This window comes from Lissotriton helveticus, chromosome 11, assembly GCF_964261635.1.
Source record: "Lissotriton helveticus chromosome 11, aLisHel1.1, whole genome shotgun sequence".
Classification (NCBI taxonomy): domain Eukaryota; kingdom Metazoa; phylum Chordata; class Amphibia; order Caudata; family Salamandridae; genus Lissotriton; species Lissotriton helveticus.
In genome coordinates this window covers 83,651,210-83,671,786 of record NC_136072.1, presented here as the reverse complement: position 1 = coordinate 83,671,786, position 20,577 = coordinate 83,651,210, and positions in this window count along the sequence as shown.

Sequence of the window (20,577 nt, the reverse complement as noted above, 5' to 3'; positions counted from 1 at the left end):
TGAGATACTAGAGAGACAACATCGCATGGCGATAGATAGATGCTATCCGATGCTGCCTACTTCCTCATCAGATAAAAGTAAGGAATTGGAGGAAGATTCCCTAATGTCTTGTTTATTGAATTCACCTCCGCCCTATGCCCAAAATCCTAATGCACCTCGGTTACCGCCTCCTATTGTTCAACCAATGGTTGCTCAATTGCCGATTGTTCAGCAACCGGCTCAGCCTATTAATGCTTCCTTGCCTGCCTCTGCTCCGTCTTTACAGCCTGTAATTCAGCACCCACCTCCTCTTCAATCCCCCGCTCTTGTTCCTCATTCGGCTACGTTCCAGTCCCCGTTGCCTTCTATGTCTGTAAGGCCTCCTGTTCTCTTAAGGGATTCCCCTACCTCCCACAGGAGACTAGCAGACGCTGTTTCATATTTCTTTTCTCCTCTTCTTGGGTCTTTGAACTTGTCTCCAGCTTTCTCTAGATGACAATCTCGTTGTCAACTTCCTCTCACGGATGAGAAAGTAGTTTTGGGTTCCCTAGCTCGTAAATGGATTAAGAATGGACTAGAATATAGTACAGGAGACATTATGAGTTCCTTTCATAAATGGGTAGAGCCCACACAAAGATATGTTTTTAATGTCATGTGTCAGACTCTTATCAAAGGTTGGGAAGATATGGAGTTGGATACAGTTCCTTCGGAGTTACTAAAATTACAAGCTGATTTTGATAAAGGTTTTATTGTAGGACCACGAGTTGAAGAGGCGGTGAATAAACTTGTTGCGTTCCGAACAATGTTTTTGTCCTTGTCTTTTTCCGAGGCTGATCCTGCCAAAAACGAAGGCATTAAGAATTATCCGATGCGTGAAGTTCCTCCAGTATGGAGTGGAAGCGGTGAATGGTCCGCCTCCTGTCCCTGCTCATTTCCAGCGTATATGGGTTCATGAACCCTGGAAAAGGTCTGAAGTATTGGCGCTTAAACAAACTTCCGGACCCTCGTAAAAATTCGGCTGGATATTACAAGGAATTGTCTCAAACAGTTGAGGCCTGTATTATGAATTTGGCCGATATTGATATGTTATTTTGGAATGTTGTTCCGCAAGCATTACAGGCACGGATTCGTAGGGAGAATCATGTTGGTGAATTAGGTGGTGATTGGGCTGTTATTAGAGCCGCTGACGCAAATCAAGTGGGTGGTGCGAAGCCTGAGGATCTGATTACGGCCCTACCAGGTAGAATAATCGAATTGATGAAAACTATGATGCCCGCGGTGCGAGTTAATTGGGATAAGCTGGCTGCATGCAAGCAAAAGAAAGACGAAAGCGTCTCGGATTTCTTCACTCGTTTTGAAGAGACGTTTATTGATCATAGTGGTCAGGATTTAAGTGTAGAGGTGGTCAGCGGTTGTTTGTGGATAAGTTTGTATACAACTTGCTTCCCGAATTGTCAAATAAACTAAAGAGTTCTGAAAGTACATGGGCTGTCTCTTCCCCTGCTAAAATACTGGCTACTGCACAGTATTATGAGAATAGAGATAAGGAGGAGAAGGAGAAACAAGAGAAGAAAAATAAAGATTTGAAAACGAAGGTTCTTTTACAGCAAGCTTATCCTCCGCGTTCTGCACAGCCTCGGTTTTCTTAACCCCCACAGTTTCAGAAAGTGTTCCAGAAACCAGAGTATTTCACACCACGTCTTTCGTTGGGTCCTAATCGATGTGCGTATTGTAGGGAAGAGGGACATTTCAAGAATAGTTGTCCGGTTTTATTACAGCGTAATAATGGGATGTCTGCTCCACGGGGTCGTGGTACTTTCCAGACAGGATCTAGAGGTAGAGGACGAAGTGTGTCCTCTCAGGAGCAGCGTTCTTTTCCTCCATCTACTAAGAATTACTTTGATCAGCAGAGAGTTCAGTCTACGCAGTATTATAATGACGATTATTGAGAAGAAAGGGCTGACGATTTTCAGATCGAATAGGACAGCCATGGACGAAGTGAGGGAGTTGTGTCGATTCCAGTAGATCAAAATGGGCCATATGTCACTATCAATACTATGGGTGTTTCAGAACCGTTTCTTTAGGATAGTGGTGCGATGAGAAGTTCTATTATGCATTCCAAATTCCCTGGGGCACCTTTGTCTGGCTTAATAAATACTTCTGTAGGATTTTCTGGCGCCCCAGTTCGTAATCCGGTTTCTTGTCACTTGCCCGTTTCGATTGGTCCCTATGATTTGATTGCTCCACTTATTCTGACAACTGGTTGCGGCGAGAACCTGCTGGGTCTGGATTTGTTGAAAAGACTACATGCAACATTGTATTGTTCCCCTTCTGGTGTGCATCTTACGTTGGGGAAGAAACTGACGTCTTCCATGTATTTGTCTCGAGACCAGTTCCCACCTGAGTTGCTTTCTCTTCCTGAAAGTCTTTGGGCTACAGGCCCGAATGACGTGGGTTGTCTTGCGATCCCACCGTATGTTGTCACAGTTAAAGAGAATGTGAGAATGCCACGCATTCCCCAATACCGTACCTCTACTGATGCAGAGAGAGCACTTTTGGCTATTGTCGATGATTTTATTCAGAAGGGTGTGGTTGAAGAAACGAGAGGCAATGTTTGTAACAGCCCTGTTCTTCCGATCCATAAGAGAACTGATCCTTCACAGCCTCCTGTTTATCGATTTGTTATTGACCTTAGAGAGGTCAATAGAATTGTTGTGCCACAGTTTCCTGTTGTTCCGGATATTACAGCTTTGTTGACGATGATTCCTGCTTCGGCAACTTGGTTCTCAGTCATAGACCTTAAGAACGCTTTCTTCAGCATTCCTATTGCTGAAGAAAGTAGGGACATCTTTGGTTTCTCTTTAGGTGGCCGAAGTTTTAGATTTAAAAGAGCACCTCAAGGCTATTGCGAAAGTCCCTCCATCTATAGCAAGGCTCTTAAGTCACAACTTGATGCTTTCTCTTTGCCTCCAGGTGCTACGCTTATTCAGTATGTGGATGATTTGCTGGTGGCTGCTGATACGGAAGATGTGTGTAAGAATGTGACTGTTGCGTTGTTGCATCATTTGTCTGCTCTACATCATAAGGTGTCTCCCTCTAAGCTGCAATATGCCCGCCAAGAGGTTACCTATTTAGGTCATCTCTTGTTGAAGGAGGGAAGGCGATTGACCCCCGAACGTATTCATGCTATTTCACAGATGTCTGTACCTACCACGCAGAGAGAAGTGCGTGCCTTTTTGGGTATCACTTCCTACTGTAGACAATGGATTCCCAATTTTTCACTTTTGGCTAAACCGCTGTTGGTACTAACATTGAAAGATACGCCACATCCGCTCCCTTGGACGGATGAATGTCAGAAAAGCTTTGTTGACCTACATACTGCTCTGTGTTCTGCTCCAGTGTTGGGTACTCCAGATTATAGCAAGTCCTTTACACTGTACATTCACGAGAAAGAGGGTTGCGCATTGTCAGTTTTGACACAGCAATTTGGAGATAAGCAAAGGCCATGTGCCTATTTCTCTGCTACACTAGACCCAGTAGCTAAAGCTTTGCCCAGTTGTCTCAGAGCTACGGCAGCTGCGGCGATTTCTATTAGACAGTCTGCCGGATTAGTGTTGGATAACACACTCATTGTTATGGTTCCACATGCAGTGGATACCCTGTTGAATATGACAAGAACACAGCACCTTACGAGTGCTCGTTTGTCTGGATATGAGCTGACACTTCTAGCGAGTCATGTACATATCAAAAGATGTAACACGTTAAATCCAGCTACACTGTTGCCACTCCCAGATGAGAAAGACGCTCAGGAAAAACATGATTGTTTTCTTCGAACAGAAGAAGAAACGAAGGGTAGGATTGATTTAAAGGACACTCCGCTCAAGGACCCAGTTGGGATCCTATTGGTGGACGGTTCTTGTTTCAAGCTTCCAAATGGGGAGACTACTTCTGCTTATGCTGTTACCACCTTATGCACAATTGTTGAGACGGCACGTATTGGACATAATTCAGCCCAAGCAGCTGAATTGATAGCCTTGACTAGAGCGTGTGTGTTGTCAAAGGGAAAGAGAGTGAATGTGTACACAGATAGTCAGTATGCTTTTGGCATTGCACATAGTTTTGGTAAGTTATGGAGGGAAAGAGGATTCTTTACCTCTCACGGGACAAAGATCCAGCATGGTCAGTTAGTGACTGATCTTCTTGAGTCACTTACCTTACCTGCACAAATAGCGATCATAAAGTGCAGCGCACATAAGAAAGTCACAGATGATGTGGGTCGTGGAAATGCATTTGCAGACGAGGTAGCAAGAACTACAGCTAGAGACACCACTAGTCGAATGTATGTGGCAGGTCCTGCAAACTGGGTTAGGGAAATTGGATTGTGTGAAGACACGATTGAGAGTGTGAAAATTATTCAGGGAGAGGCTACTGAGAAGGAATTGAGAACGTGGAAAGAAAGTACGGGAATGTTAGACTTGACGGGTTGTTGGACGGAATTGTCGGAACATCAGCAATGGTTATTACCGGACGCTTATGTGTTGCCGGTTGTGACTATGGCTCATGGTCCAGCTCACATTAGTGCGAAAGGCATTTGTAAACTTTTGGCTCCTGTGTGGCAGAATGAAGGAATTCCGAAATGTGCAGAGAATGTGATTAAGCATTGTATTGTTTGTCTAATGCATAACCCAGGAAAGGGTACCCCAACTCCGGCAGGTCATTTTTCTCCCCGTCATATCCTTTTGAGGTGTTGCAGATCGATTACATTCATATGGATCGATGCAACAACCTTAAGTATGTTCTAGTGGTGGTATGTGCCTTTTCCCGCTGGATAGAGGCCTACCCCTTGAAAGATAACACTGCTCTGTCAACTGCTAAAGTGTTGCTTAAAGAGTACATCCCCAGGTTTGGTTTGCCACGAATTGTCTGGAGTGACAATGGAAGTGAATTTGTCGGTCAAATTATGCAGAAAGTGTGTTCTGGTCTTGGTATTAGACAGAAGTTCCATGCGGCAAACCATCCACAGTCAGCGGGTTTGGTTGAGTGTTATAATGGTACACTCAAGCTTAAACTAGCTAAGATTGAAGCCAGTATGGGTCTTGCTTGGCCAGATTCCTTGCCCCTAGCTCTTTTGTCAACCAGAACTACTGTGCACTCTCGTATGGGACTTAGCCCATATGAAGTGGTATTCGGACGCCCAGCTAATATTTGGGGTGTCCCTCGTCCCAAGAAATACTCTGACATACCATATCCTCTGTTAATTGATTATTTGCATGACTTGACTACTAAATTAAGTACAAAGTGCTTTGCCAGAGGCCTCCACAGACCCAGGTCACACCATTTTGCCTGGTGACTGGGTCTGCGTCAAAAATGTTCAACGGACCAAGAACCTGGAGCCTCATTGGTCTACGCCTACGCAAGTTTTGATCGTCACCCACACAGCCGTGAAGGTGGTCGGCAAGCGAAACTGGGTGCATGGCGTTGCACTGTAAGAAGGTGCCATTGCCATTACCCTTCGACCAGTGGATTCGCACTGGTGTAAGGGAATCGGACACTGCAGCGGTTCCTTGTTTTGTGCCTTTCAGTGATGCTCAAATTTATGGAACTCAGTCTGAAAAAGCAGATGACGATATTCTTCAAGCCGCTGTGCCTGCGCATCTTCGAATAAACACTATGAATCCAAAAACTCTGTTTAAGGACCAGACAGTGCCGAGCAAAACGCGCTACAACCTGAGGCCGAGAGCTGGCCAAAGGAACTGAACACTTTTGAATATCTTTTTCTTATTGCTCAGAGACATCTTTTTGTATGATATTTAGTATTAGATGTGCCATCTGTCTCCATCACAGGGTCACGGTAGGAGACTCAGACTGTAACCTGGTTTTTTGTTCTTTTAGTAAGTGGCTAGTGCCTCAGGATATACAGAAGTACGTAGCTGAGTGATTGAGGAAGATTGCCGTGAGCGACATTTTTTTTTTATAAAGATGGATGGTACAACAACCATAGGTAGGGAAAATAGGAAGCAGGAAATGAGATTGAAATATTGTAAATTATTGCGTAGTCAATTTGGCGTAAGTTTGTGTATTTTTATGTTTTTGTGTATTTTATTAGCCTGCATAGGTTGGATTGTACATGTTCTACACCCGAGAAATGTGGCTAACTCCACAACTTCTTTGCCCTCTCGTCTATCTGTCTTTTCACCTAAAATGCATGCTCTACTCCCTCATGAACAGATAAGGAGAGCTGAATATATGAATAATACGTTTATCCAGTTGTTACACCAACACCAGTTGGCTATTAATATGACTGACTGTTGGGTGTGCGGTCTTATGCCACACAATACGCGAAAGGGGATGCCATATTTGGTTCTTCCCTTCTCATATGAAGGTTCAGCTTGGGCTTACCTGACTATGTTTTCAGCCGCACACCACAACAGACCTAGAAGCCCTGTAAAGACTTCTGGGAATGGATTGGATTTCAGCCACAGCTCTTTGATAAAAGGTATAGTGGTGATGGCTAAGATTGTATAGAAGAGCAAGATTCCGTTGGATGAGAAGAGAGCTTATGACGGATGGAATGTTACCCACTATGTTTCTAGCCTTGGTGACAAAACTAGAACGGGTGAGTCTTCTCCTGTATGGACTGTACCCCATCAAGGTAATTTTTGTCTCCAAGTCAACAGTAAGAAAACTGACATCAAGCAGAGTTGTTTGCACAACGACATTTTCTCGTCCCCTGATTTCCCTTCGTTGGTTCCGTCTCAAGGAACATATTTTGTTTGTGAAGATAGAGCTTACACATGGCTCCCTTCCAACTTTTCTGGAACCTGTTATATAGCTTTCCTTCTTCCCCCTACATATACGGCTCCGTCAGACCACCACAGAGTTAGATATAGCCGAGGTATATTTGATGCAAAGGACACGGCAGAACAAGAGGGAGGAGATTTCCTTAAAGGATTCCTCCCCTTTTGGGGCCCGATGGTCAACAGCAGAAACATCAGGCAATTGGTTCGTGTGGTTGAGACCACTATTAATGTTACTGCAGGTGCGATAGGTAACATTACAGCAGAGCTTCAGGCTTACCGTCTTATGACGTTGCAAAACCGAATTGCGCTAGACGTGATCTTAGCAGACCGAGGAGGCATCTGTACATTGATCGGGTCTAGCTGCTGCATTTATATTCCAGACGATGCTCCGGCAATATACCAAGCCATTTCCAAATTGCATACCATCTCCGAGTCAATTCATCAAGACGAAGGGGATTGGTCCTTTATGGGATGGTTTTGGGGAATATTGTCAACTTGGGGATGGAAGATTTTAATGTTCCGTGGAGCAATTTTGGCCATCATATTGTCTTGTTGTCTGTGTGTTCAATGTGGTCCCGCAGTGTGTGGCCTGCTGGCTACTTTATGCGTTCCACGTCCTGCAACTCAGAGGACAGAGAATATTAGGATGATGGTGCAGCAGCAGCTTGAGGATTTTATGAACATCAATGCTGATTCCGACTCAGATTAGCATGAGTTGGTTTGTTTTTGCCTGAGTAATGGCAAAAGGAGGGTCTGAGGTTCTATAAATTACGAATTTGTCCGTGCTCAGCCTCCATTTTGTAGTCGCCGCCATTTTATGTTGCCCTCACTCAGGCAGCGCGGCGAACGCGATGTTTTTGTCGTTTCTGCATTTACGTGTCAGGTGGCTTCTTTGCCTATGTTTACTAACAAGTGTCAGGGTCTGGCCGAGTACACTAATTCCTATCTGAGCTGATTAATCCCCGTCCGGACTATTTGTTGGTTCACACCATTCTTTCCTCCAAGTTATCTTATATGCTGTCCTTCGCTACATGTCTCATGCATTCTCCTGTTTCACGACTGTCCTTCTACAACATGCAGCTGTGTTTTCTCTACTTGTAAATCGAATTGTGTGGATTCACTTGTAATTTACTCAAGGGGTCGAGTGACAAACATAACCGGGAAACTTGAGTTGCTTTAGACTTAAAGCATTGTTTATAACGTTTGCCTATGTCTCATGCTCTTGTGTGATTGCATTTTGTATTGTATTGTACCGTTTATAAACCTGTGCACCACGGAGTTAAGTGGCAGTTTCATTTGAACCTCGTTTCACCAACGACTTCTAAGACCACTGTACTAGCTGCAGCTAATAAATACTATCTACTACGCCAGACGAAGAGTCCGCGTCTCTGTTTCTGACAAGGCAGGTGAATCCAGGGGATTTCAGGCGTACCCTGCGCCGCCGAGCCTTAAGGCTGCGGTTCTCCAGTGGCAGGCATCACATGATGCCTGCCACATAGTGCATGGATGTTTTAAAAGTGTATTTTTTCCATTGCTCATTGTACTGAAGCACGCAGCACAAACTGCAATAGAAAATATTCACTTTCCAACGGATGTGAAGGCGGTCAGATCATAAGCATGGAAATGGGATCGTTGACTCCTTATCAGGCGGTCTCTTTCCGCTACAGTGTCGGTTGGATGCTAGTCCGACCGACATCGTAATATGATCCTAAATACCAATAATGCTAACTATGAGGTCCTACAAATGATCATAGATCAAATGGCAATTTAATACCCACTCCAAGGAAACATTGGGAAAAGAAACACACATACGCAAAGGAAGACTACTGCACTGTTCCACATATTGTTTCAGTCAAGGCTGGCTGTTCCTCATCCACATAGAAGACACAACGCAGAATTCATTCCCTACCCTTGCATCATGACTTCTGATTAATCACACTACTTGCATTTATTCCAAGCATTCCTATCACTCAACGCCACAACAAATGTTCCCACTCTCCTTACCACAAAAAGTCAGAAGATCTAGACAAACCTTTGCTCCTTAGTTCACCCACTTTCATTTTCGCCACATCACCCACCCTCTATGGTTATGTACTGCGCTCAATAACTTTTATCATCAAAGGCCTTTTCGACTTGCGCCTAAAGTCCAGCGTTCTTATCTTTGCTTTCTGACATCCACGGTTACCACAACAAAGTGCATGGTCTTCTTCCCCTCTTTTGTTCAAACAAAGAATTTTCACCATTGTTACAAAGTGTTACTTGGTTCACAATGAGACTCTTTCCATTTTTTTCCCACCCATTGCCAGTTGGATTCCTTCTTTTAGAACTCTAGTCAATCATTCAATCTTAACATTACTTTTCAAGAAATAGACAGGTGTACATATATGCCTGACCCCCAATTTCTTCACAACGTTTTTATTAGGTACCATCTGCACACTTTTATCTGTGATCAATGCTTTGGACAACCCTTTCTTTGCAAAAAATCACTTAAAAATCTGCGGTTGTAGTCAGTTGACAAACAATTAAACCTCACTCAGCTGCAAAAGTAGTCTAATAAGACCAGAGCATACATAGCACCAGTTCCTTTCAGTTCGAAAGGACCAGAGATATCAGGGTTATCTTTTTTCAGGTTCTTGAAGGTCTTGATATCTCCAAATAAGAATACACAGTTATTTTCGTGACTTATCACTCCCCCGCCCATACATCGCGTCTATGTACCTTTTCCTCTACAATCCTCTAACCCTAGCAACCAAGTATTAGTACCCAACCTTCATTTAATCCATTCATTCCTGGATGTCTCTCATTGGCTAAATCAAGTGCACACCTGATACTCTATTACCCAGACTTCTCAAGCCATTTAAGGTATAGGGAAGGGACTCTGACATGGAATGACTGTCCTATATAAACACTTCACTACAAGGAATTGACATGTTTGGTAACAACAGGAGACTGGGCACAAATAGGGGTAAAATGAAAGAGGGCGTTCTGAACGATGACATAACACAGTTTTCTTAAAAAAGCTTATTTTGACATGTCAACTATTGTTAACTGATGGATGCAGAGGTCCCTTGATGGATACCAGAATTTAGAGCTACAACGACATGACAGATTTACCTATCAATTATTTGGGAAGGAGGGCTACCAGTTACAATCTTAAAGATCATTTAACTCACGCAGTCAACATGCACAAACAGTTCAGATTGATGGGGAAGCTGTAGATCAAGTTGCTGCATTTGAATGTCTGGTACTGGCACATTCTGTGCCGGTGTGTACTTGCATAAACAGATAGATTTCCTAATAAGAAAATGAGATCTGAACCAACATGTCCCTCTAAAAGCACAACCTACCTTCACCACCACAAAAAATGTAAAAAAACAGCTGGTAATTCTTTGACCACCTGCCTCAACAGCAGAGAGATTTCCATACCTTCACCCATATGTCCACCCTAATGTATGTCGGAATCCCACATGCGTTTAGCACGCATGCCTGTACAACACCGACATTAGAATGAACGTGTTGTTATGACACGTTCCTTTAGCACGCAAGTCATTATAATGACTTGCCTTAGGTGGGGGCACTGGACATTGGAATAGTATAATTTACTATTCCAATTCCAGTCTACGGAACAGTAGGTGAGGTGTTGGACAAACAATCCAACACCATTCAACCAATGTGCCTCCCCCCCAAAGCAAGTTGCTGTAACGACTTGCTTGCTGAACAAATGCGTGGTAACAACGCATTCTTTCTATTGCCGAAACTGTAAAGGGACAGCGTGATTCCGGCTTCATTCTTAAGGATGTTTCCCTATCCACCCACTACACTTGACCTTTTTACTATGCGGTTTGTTTATTTGACCTAGAAACATCTATTATGTATATTATATTATGTTTTTAGATTGGAACTAGAGAAAAAACAGAGGAATCCTCAAGTAGATGAGTCAAGAGCCACATGAGTGGAACATAATCGTTTTTTTTAGGTTAGGACCTATTTATAGTCACAGCACAAATAGCTTTTGTAGGGTCTCTCTCCTCTCTTCACCTGTAAGTAATTGCCAGGCTTCCATCAGCAAACACATGACATTACATTACATTATTGTATTCTTAAAGCCACACTCACCTTTCTAAACACCAGATAGCACATGCAGGGAAAGGGGAACAGGCAAGGTACAACAATTAACTATTCTCTAAAACCTGAATACTGGCTTAAAATACTCTCAATAAACATACTGAGCCCAAGGTCAGGTGGAAACCAGGGAACCCTACCAACTCCAGAAATGTAACAAACTAGATATATAAGGAAACAAAAGAGTTCTATGTTCCTGTGGCATCAAATGTTGATATGTTTGTTTTGTTTCTTTATGGCAGTGTTACTGGTTTTTGTTCTGCTTAATTGGATATCAAAGAAAAAAATTAATACATCCCAAATGAAGCTGACCCAGTTTTCTGCATTATTTTTCCCAAATACAGAAAACCTTATTGGAAGAAACTGGATTATTATTTGCAAAGTCTTTTGCAAGTAAGCCTGCAAGTGTCTGTTTACTGGTAAACAAGCACCCCATTGTAGCATTTGACTCTCTCATGGCAGTAAAGCAGAAAAGTCCAAGTCCTACTCAAGGGAGGTGGTGAAGGCTTGTAACCCCAGCTCGCTGGTGCGCAACAACAACACTCAAAGAATTATTGTCCATTCAGTGTTTTTTCTTTTAAAAAGAAAAAGCACTTTCATTACACATAGTACTTACTAAATACTAAGCTTTAAATTACAAACATAGACAATCACTTAGATTTAAATTCATGTGGTGACACCCTTCATATGTCTTTACAGCCCCAGTGGGTCAAGAACCCTATAACCACAATGCTTCACACATATACTAGGTGCTCCTCACAAAATAAGGGTATGTCAATATCGATAAGGCAGGTCTACCAACTTCATCAGGGTGTCACAACATTAGTAAAATCAGCCAAGTTATAATTCGTCAAGTAACACAATTAACAATAATCCACCATTATATATTATATGCAGTGGAGCCTTCCATAGTCAATTAAGCATTGAATTGACTATCAAGTGACCCAAACTCTTTTATGAAACTACAACACTGCAATTTTAGGACCTGATAATAGAGGCATTTGCCAAAACATAGCCTAAGGGAAAGTTTTGGAAAACCAAAAGAATTCATATCTCGACCCTCCTTGGAGACTTAAAGTGAGTTTTCTAAGAAACATTTCAGGGGTTGCTGCACTACTTTCAGCCCCCAAAACATTTGTATCAACGTTGATGTTGCCACAGCACTTCCTCTGACACCACAAGAGTAAAATATGCAAATTTATGTGAGCTTGCTGGGATTTATTGGATGTCTGTGGTGCGTATATATTATACTGTTAGCTTTGCCTCTTGTTTGATTGCTTTTTGGCAGCCTCATGCTGCAGGCTCTTTTTCCTTTTTTGTTTGCAAACACTGGGTACCTTGCCTGCAAGCGACCCGTATGGTACCAGGGTTGTTAGGGTCCATGGGGAGATCTCCAAGCACCACACAGCTCATACCTGCTCCTTGTGGCACTTCTAGCAGTGGGAGTAGAAATCATTGTTCATCCCGAAGCAGTGACTGTGGGTGGGAGGCATAGAGTAAGGGATGTCAGCCACCCCAGACAGGAGCAGAGGGGTTAGTGGAACCCTGCAGTCCCTCCTCCTTCTCTTCTTTGTCCTGGGGTGATAGGGTCCAGCGACACATTGTTTATTGCGGCGGGACTCGAGAGATTGGGTCCTCGGGCCAAAAGTTAGCTCTGGGTATGATTCCTACATACACTCCCTCCTCATCACAACAAAATTCATGTTTTTGAGCTGACCCCAGGAGGCTTGGCACTCCCTGGGGAAAACATTTGTTATCAACTATTTCCGCTTCCTTCTCTTCTTGCTCCATTGAGGAACCAGGCTACGTATCAGACTCTATAGGGCCAATTTGCACAATTAGCGCTTTTTAGCTCCTGGCAACTATTCCTAGCTACGAAGAGCCGCTGTTTCTTCATGCTTCCTGGCCTCTAAAAGGGTGGTGTTAGCATGGAGCTGGGATTTATGGCTCCCTCCACCAGACCTGTCCTCTGATGGGCTTGTCTCTTACTCAAGCCAACATGTTACAGAGCCAACAACCAGCACATCCTCCCTGCTGCATTTCCTAGATCTACAGCCTTCTGGGCATTTGCATGGCACCTGTGTGTCAGTGGATTCAAATGCCAATCCACAGAAGTTTATGGGGAACTAACCAGGGTCCACCAGCAGGTTTGTTCCTCAGGAGGCATAGGAAGGCCAACACTCCTGACCCTGGATAGATCCTTCTTAGGCCTAGGGACCAGCTGGTGTCAAAGTCTTAAAGTCCATCTTTGCAGGGGTATTATGTGGCTTCACCCTACAGCTGAGCAACTTTCGCAGTTGTCGCACCCAGATCCAGTGTCTTCTCCTTTGTCACTCCCTTGTAAATATTTACTTAGAATGTATGGAAAAATGTATAGTCACATCAAACGCCACACCCAAATACTTGTAAGAATGTAACTTTTCCAATTTTCTGGTGAATACATACCATGCAGATGGAGCCTTGAACTTACAAATCTGCATACCTTTGCTTTGATTATATTGTTTAGGAGCCTAATTGTTTTATATTAGAGTTCTAGGGCCTTCAACTGTTTTTCAACCCAACGGAGTGCGAACCAGAATGATTAACTCATTGGCATATAATTAAATATTTACCTGCATGCCATTTATTGTAGGAGGATTGCTGTTAGCTTTCTTCAATGAAGAAGGAAGGTCATGTATAAAAAGAAAACAAACAACAATGGAGCAAGACCACATTCTTGCTTAAGAGCATTGTGAGTTGTGACCCTGACTGTCCATTTGAAGCTGGGACCTCTACTAACATGTGCTCATTTATTTGTGTGCAATACAACCAGGAAATTGAGTAGACCTTAGGGGATATCCAACCTACCTAGAAAAAGCAGTGTTCCAGGCAATCCACCACATTAAATGGAAAGTGAAAGTCGACAAACTTGATTTACTGTATATTTTAATATTGCCCTTTGTTGCCCAAGACGGAAACTCGTTGCCTGTAAAAACCACTTGTTTTCCTTTGGTAAGGTGACATGGGTAACTTCCTTTTAAAGGACATTGTTGACAGCATAGAAAATAAGAAATATCTTTAAACAATTTATGTAACAGTAAACAATGCTGGTGGTTGTCAATGTGAACAGAATGTAAAGTTTTAAATGATTCAAACCTACAAACAATTAAATTTTTGTAATGAGATTTGTAAAGACCCCTAAAACTTACCATAACTTTGCATGTTTATAATATTATTAAGAGCAATTTCCCAAAGTATCCATTATGTTCAAACATTCTTAAGAATTTGAATGAAGACCATACATCATCTTCTACAGCCTGCATGATGAACTAAGGGGTCGATTCCCATCCCGTTCGGAAGGGCTCTAAATCGGATTCGGGTTTGCCGAATCCGATTCGGAACCCTTGTTTCTGACCGAATAGTTCACAGTTCCGAACGACTGATTACGATGCCCAGAAACCGTAAGGGCTGTTCGAATCAGTTCCGAAAAGCATTTGTGTAGTTGAAGCCTTTTGAAGCCAAATCGTGCAGCTCTATGGACTCGGTTTCCGAGCGGGCGATTAAGATGACAGATTGGGACAACTGTACCAATTTGGTTTTTCCAGAACAAAATGGCTGTCTGAACCTGTATTTAGGGGCCTGCAGCAGGCCCCCCTTTACCCGAGGCCCTCTGAATCGGGCCCCTGGGTTGCCCAAGGGTACCCTCTTCCCAATCATGCACAGTGTGGCAGGCACCATGGGGTGCCCGCCACAGGGTGCACAATTTTCCCCAGCCACCCCTTTCTTCAATGGGAGCCTGTGTTCTCAATGGGAGCCTGTGTTCTCGTTCGGAACACAGGCTCCCATTGAAGTCAAAGGGAGTCCAACCGAGTCGTATTCGGAAGCATCCGGATGCAGCCAAATTGTTCGGTTGGACTTCCCCGATCCGAGTCGTCTGGAAAGCATTCCGGAGCATATTCGGTTGGAATGCATTACGGATGAGATTATAATCTGCCCCTAAATCTTAATTTGGGACTTAGCAAAGTAAAAGTTTGAGCAAACGTTAACTGTATAACATTAGGCCAAATTAGTTATTGCTATAGTGGCATACTAAATGTTGTATTTGCCCACTATGGATGTTCACAAATAATAAAGTCTAGAGTCAACAGAGTTCTTCTCAATAACTTTAGTAAATTGTACATGAAGTCCAAAACTCTAATTTTTCATGAAATATTTGTTTATATCAATAAAGCCAGGTGTTACTTCTTAGTGTTTTTCTTTTTAATTTGGAAGAGAAAACAGGCTCCCATTGAAGTCAAAGGGAGTCCAACCGAGTCGTATTCGGAAGCATCCGGATCCAGCAAATTGCTCGGTTGGACTCCCCCGATCCGAGTCATCTGGAAAGCATTCCGGAACATATTCGATCGGAATGCATTACGGATGAGATTATAATCGGACCCTAAATCTTAATTTGGGACTTAGCAAAGTAAAAGTTTGAGCAAATGTTAACTGTTTAACATTAGGCCAAATGAGTTATTGCCATAGTGGCATACTAAATGTTGTATTTGATTATTGGAAAAAGGTGACCTTCCTCTTTGGCCAGGTTCTTAATACCTCCAACTTGATTTCATTCTAGGAGTCCACTGCACTAGACTGTGGAACTGAAATATTTGCCACTGTATATTTGCCTCCATTGGTGACCAAACCTAAACGGGCTTATTAGCAAACATTTAAGCCTGATACGCTGACTTGTCTCACATCCCTCTGTCTCTGGACAAGATGGGAACCTGTCCAATAAGCCTTGGACTCAACCTTGATGAAGGACCCATGGCGTGACTGCCACACACCAGCCCTTACACAAAACCTCCATGGTGAAGAGCTTTGCGCCATGCTTATACCACACAGAGTGGTACAAGCATGACTCGAAGTGCTCAGAAATATGCCCCTAAATGTTTAAGTGACTCAAATGTCAACTTTCTAAAAGTGGCATTTTCAAAGAATTGTAATTTAAAATCAAATTTCACAATAAGTTTTGATTTTAAATTAGGGTACTAGAGACATCAAAACATGAACTGTTTATCTCTTCCTATTTGGAAATTACACTTATAAAATGTTTATAAAGCTACTCCAATGTTATCCTATGGGAGAGATAGGCCTTGCAGCGGTGAACAAGAAGTTTAAGAGCTTTTCACCACCAGCGAATGTAAAACTTAAAAGTACATGTCCTACTTTTTAAATACATTGCGCCATTCCCTCTGTGCCATCGAGGGCCTACTATAGTGTAAACAACAAGGACCCCCTGATCGGAATTATCAGTTCCTGGGACAGGGACAGAAGATATGTGTAAATAATAACATGAATAAGGCAACTGGTATGGAAAGGTCGTTGAGAGAGTATTGTTTGCCACCTACTGAAAAAACCTTTTTTTTAAATATTTTGTGTTATTATTTTTATGATAATTGTATAAAACTTGGTTTGAATTTGTTTATTGTTATGTTATAATTTTTGTATTTTGTATGTGCTATATGTGGTTTTCTTTTAAAATGAACATCTATTAAATTAAATAGAGTTTTTAACTTGAACAAACTTGTTAGAACATTCTTATTTAAAGACCTTTCTATACCAGTTGCTTTATTCATGTTATTATTTACACATACCATCCAGGGCCTACCCCAGGGGTGACTTATTTGTATTAAAAAGGAAGGTTTGAACTGACAAAAGATTATTCAGCACCCAGACTACTGCAAAGGCATCTCTCTCCATTGCAACCCACCCCGGTTCCAAGGGAAGCAAAGTTCTACTGATGAAGGCTACAGGTTGTTCCAGGCCCTCTTCATTCATCTGTGAACGCGCGGCCCTTATGCCATGCTTTGAGGGGTCTGTCTGCACAATGGATTTTTGGGAGAAGTCATAGGCCTTGTGCACGAGTGCTGTCCACATGGCCTCCTTCAGGGTGTCAAAAGCATTCTGGCATGTCTTTGTCCAGATCACCTGACGTGGCTGCTTCATGAAAGTCAGCTTTGTCAAGAAGGAAACAATGGTGTCTTATCCCTTGAAAAATCTCCTGTAGCAGCTGGTGAGGCCTAAGAAGGCTTTCACCTCTGTCTGGGTCTCGGGGGTTCCCAAGCCAGAATGGTTTCAATTTTGGCATGAAGGGGCTGCACCTTGCCTCCTACCAGTTGGTGACTCAAGTAGACCACTGAACTCTGCCCTGTCTGGCACTTACTGCCCATGAATATTCAGGCCTGCCCTCTGCAGGGCCTGAAGAACTTCTATGAGGTGGCACAGGTGGTTCTTCAAGCTAAAACTGAAGACCGCATTGTCATCCATATAGGTGACACTTAAGTACCCCAACCCAACCAGGACCTGGTTGACCAATCATTGGAAGGTGATAGGGGGCATTCTTCAACCTGAAGGGCATCACCCAGAACTGGAAGTGCCCTTCTGGTGTAGAGAACGCAGATCTCTCTTTGCCCCCTCATCAAGGCAATCTGCCAGTACTCAGATATGAAATCAAACATGCTGAGGAACTTGGCCATTCCTAGCCGATCTATGATCTCATCACCTCCGGGAATGAGGGGTGTGTCAGTATGGGTGACTGCATTGAGCCCACGGTAGTCCACACAGAACACAAGTTCTTGAGTAACACCTGGAGGGGAGCTGGGCCATTCCTCAAAGGGAGAAGGGTTATAGTCACACTATGCAGGTGCCACTGGTCTTTAGTAAGATCGCAGTTGGGCATCCATTTTGTTGGATGTAATGCCCTCACACACCCTTGCGGGTGTCATGCTTCATCATCTGGGCTGCTCCTCGTTGGCTCAGCGGTGCAATACCCAACGGGCTCACCTCAAGGAGGGGCTCTTTATCAGAGATCTTTTCCCAACAGCTGTTTGGTGAAGTGCGGGTGTGGGGCCAAGAGTGTGTAGACTTTGGAGTGAGTTAAAATACGTCTTTTAAGTTTTTTACTTTAAGTTTTTTACTTTAGGGTTGGTACTATTAGCTCGAGCCATCAAACACTACCTGCGGGTGATACCGCTCGAGATATGGGTGTGAATTTAAACCGTGCAAGGCTTATACACTTAATTATGAGAGCAAAAGTGGCTGTAAAACGACATACATGTAGCGACACATAAAACAGAGGGCTCTTATGTACACACGATAACAAAAGCTTTTACCGGTAAGCTTAAGCAATCTTAAGAAACCACCGCAGAGTTCGTATATAGACTCTGTACCAACCAAATGTGGGTTAAAGCGAAGCTAGACTTTAAACTCGTTCAAGTATGGGCCAGAGGGAGTTCATAAAAAACAGGAGTGCCCACTAGGACCACTACGATCGATATTGAAGAACAGTGACACCGCCCAGACAGACCTCTTACTACCTGCGAGAGCAGCCCGTGAGGATGGTGGTGTTTTACATTAAGTAATTTGCGAACAGACACAGCTGCAACAATATAATCTTAGTAACCACCACAGATAGAAAGAAGTTGCATATAACCTACTTGAACCAGTAATAAATAGGAAATGAAATAGCCAGATTGAGCAATAAGAATCCAGAGCGACCATGATTTTACAGAAGGTATTAGATGACACATTCTGACACCATGTTTACATACAGCCATAACTTGATGGAAGCATCACACCATTGTGCAGACCTCCGGGTACTGTTGATGCAGTAGTCCTTTGCAAAATAGGTGAGTCCTATAACTCCTTCTTACCACTGATTGCTATGCTTCAGTATCCACAGGGGCATGCAGAACACGACTTGCTCACTAAAGGATACCTAGCCAAAATGTTTTTAATCACTTTTTAAGCACTATACACGCTAGTCGCACTGCAACGAGCGTGTCCTGGAGAAATATATACAAGTCACAATTTTCTGTGGTCTGGAAACCGATACCTTTTTTATATGATTTCTCTCTCCACTACAGGAAGATCCAGTTCATAACAGACTCATGTACACAATTAGCACCTTCTTTTTGTGTCATTAAGATTAATTGAAGGGACACTTACCTAGGTCCCCTAGTGTAGACAATTTCTAGTTAATAGTTTTCTTGGTCCTGAAGAATCGCTAGTGAACTAATACAAATGCGAGAAACATGTTGGCCACTATCAATACTAGCCAACACTGAAATAGGAACATCATATTCCGCCAAGTGCTGGTAATCTCACCTTTTTAATTAAGACATGAGACCTCCAGAATAAAAAGATTTTCCCATAGGTACTCCCAGCCTTATTTTAACTCACTCCGAAGTCTACACACTCTTGGCCCCACACCCGCACTTCACCAAACGGCTGTTGGAAAAAGATCTCCGGTAAAGAGCCCCTCCTTGAGGTAAGCCCGTTGGGTATTGCACCGCCGACCCAATGAGGAGCAGCCCAGATGATGAAGCATGACACCCACAAAGGTGTGTGAGGGCATTACATCCAACAAAATGGTTGCCCAACTGCGATCTTACTGTAGACCAGTGGCACCTGCATAGTGTGACTATAACCCTTCTCCCTTTGAGGAACGGCACAGCTCCCTTTTTGACGGACGCTCTGGGGCACTCCATGGGAGTGGAAAACGCCCCACATCCCTGCTTCCCCTTGTTGAAAAGAAGTAACACCTGGAGGAGCATCCTTGGGGACCAACACCACTGGGCTGGGCCAAGGGCTGTTTGAGGCCTCAATAACCCCTAACTCCAGAATCTTGGAGACCTCCTCCTTAATGCTGGCATTCACCGTATCAGACAGCCTGTAGATTTTACTCTTCACATGCATGCTGTCCCCGGAGGTAGCGTCATGGGTACACCATGCAGTGAGTCCGGGGATAAGGAAGAAGCATGAGGCAAACTGTCCTCACAGCTGGTGACTGTTTCTCTTTTGTTCTAGGTTCAGTGTGGGGAAGAGCCTGACACCCTCCACTAACTCATCTTGCTCCTTGGAGGAAAGGAAATTGGGGAGAGGTTCACTCCTCTCTTCCACAACATCGTCCAGGATCTGGAGCATATTCAACTCAGACAACTCAAACTGGGTTTTGAAGATATTGACATATAGGACCCTTAAAGGGTTCCTGGGAGTCTTTAGGTCCAGCGGATAGGTGAAAAACTCTTGCACTCCTTCATTCATATGACCCATACCTGTGGTCTTGTAGGGCTCCTGGCTACACAGTTTCCATAACCCATGCTTTTTGACCACACTGAAAAGTGACCAGAGACACCATGTCATAGCTTCCTAGCTGGCTTCTAGGTTATCCTGCGCTGGATTCTAGAAACACTTCTTCTGGTTACAGAGGTCCAACATGTAGCTGACCACATCCTAGGAGCTCTCTTGGGAGCTTGCACCCAGCCCTCCTTCACCAGACAGAGAGGTTCTCTCACACGGTGCTCCTACAGAAGTTCAAAGACACTGAAGCCAACACCTGTCTGAGGTACTTCCCTGTAGACAAAAAAAGGCATGGCAGGAGGATGCCCCACTTCTACCTCCTCCTCTTGGGGTCTGACAGGCCTATTATCATCCCTTTTAGGGTCCTGTTGAACCTTTTAACACGCCCATTAGTTTCAGGGTGGTAAGGAGTGGAGAACTTGTAGCTTGCCACAATACTCCTTCCATTAGCCCTTTGTGTACCCAACATGAAGTTGATACCACGGTCTGAAACCACCTTCTTGGAGAAGCCCACTAGGTTAAAGATCCCCATCAGTGGCCTGGCCTCTCCGTGCACAGCCACTGTTTCAGAGGG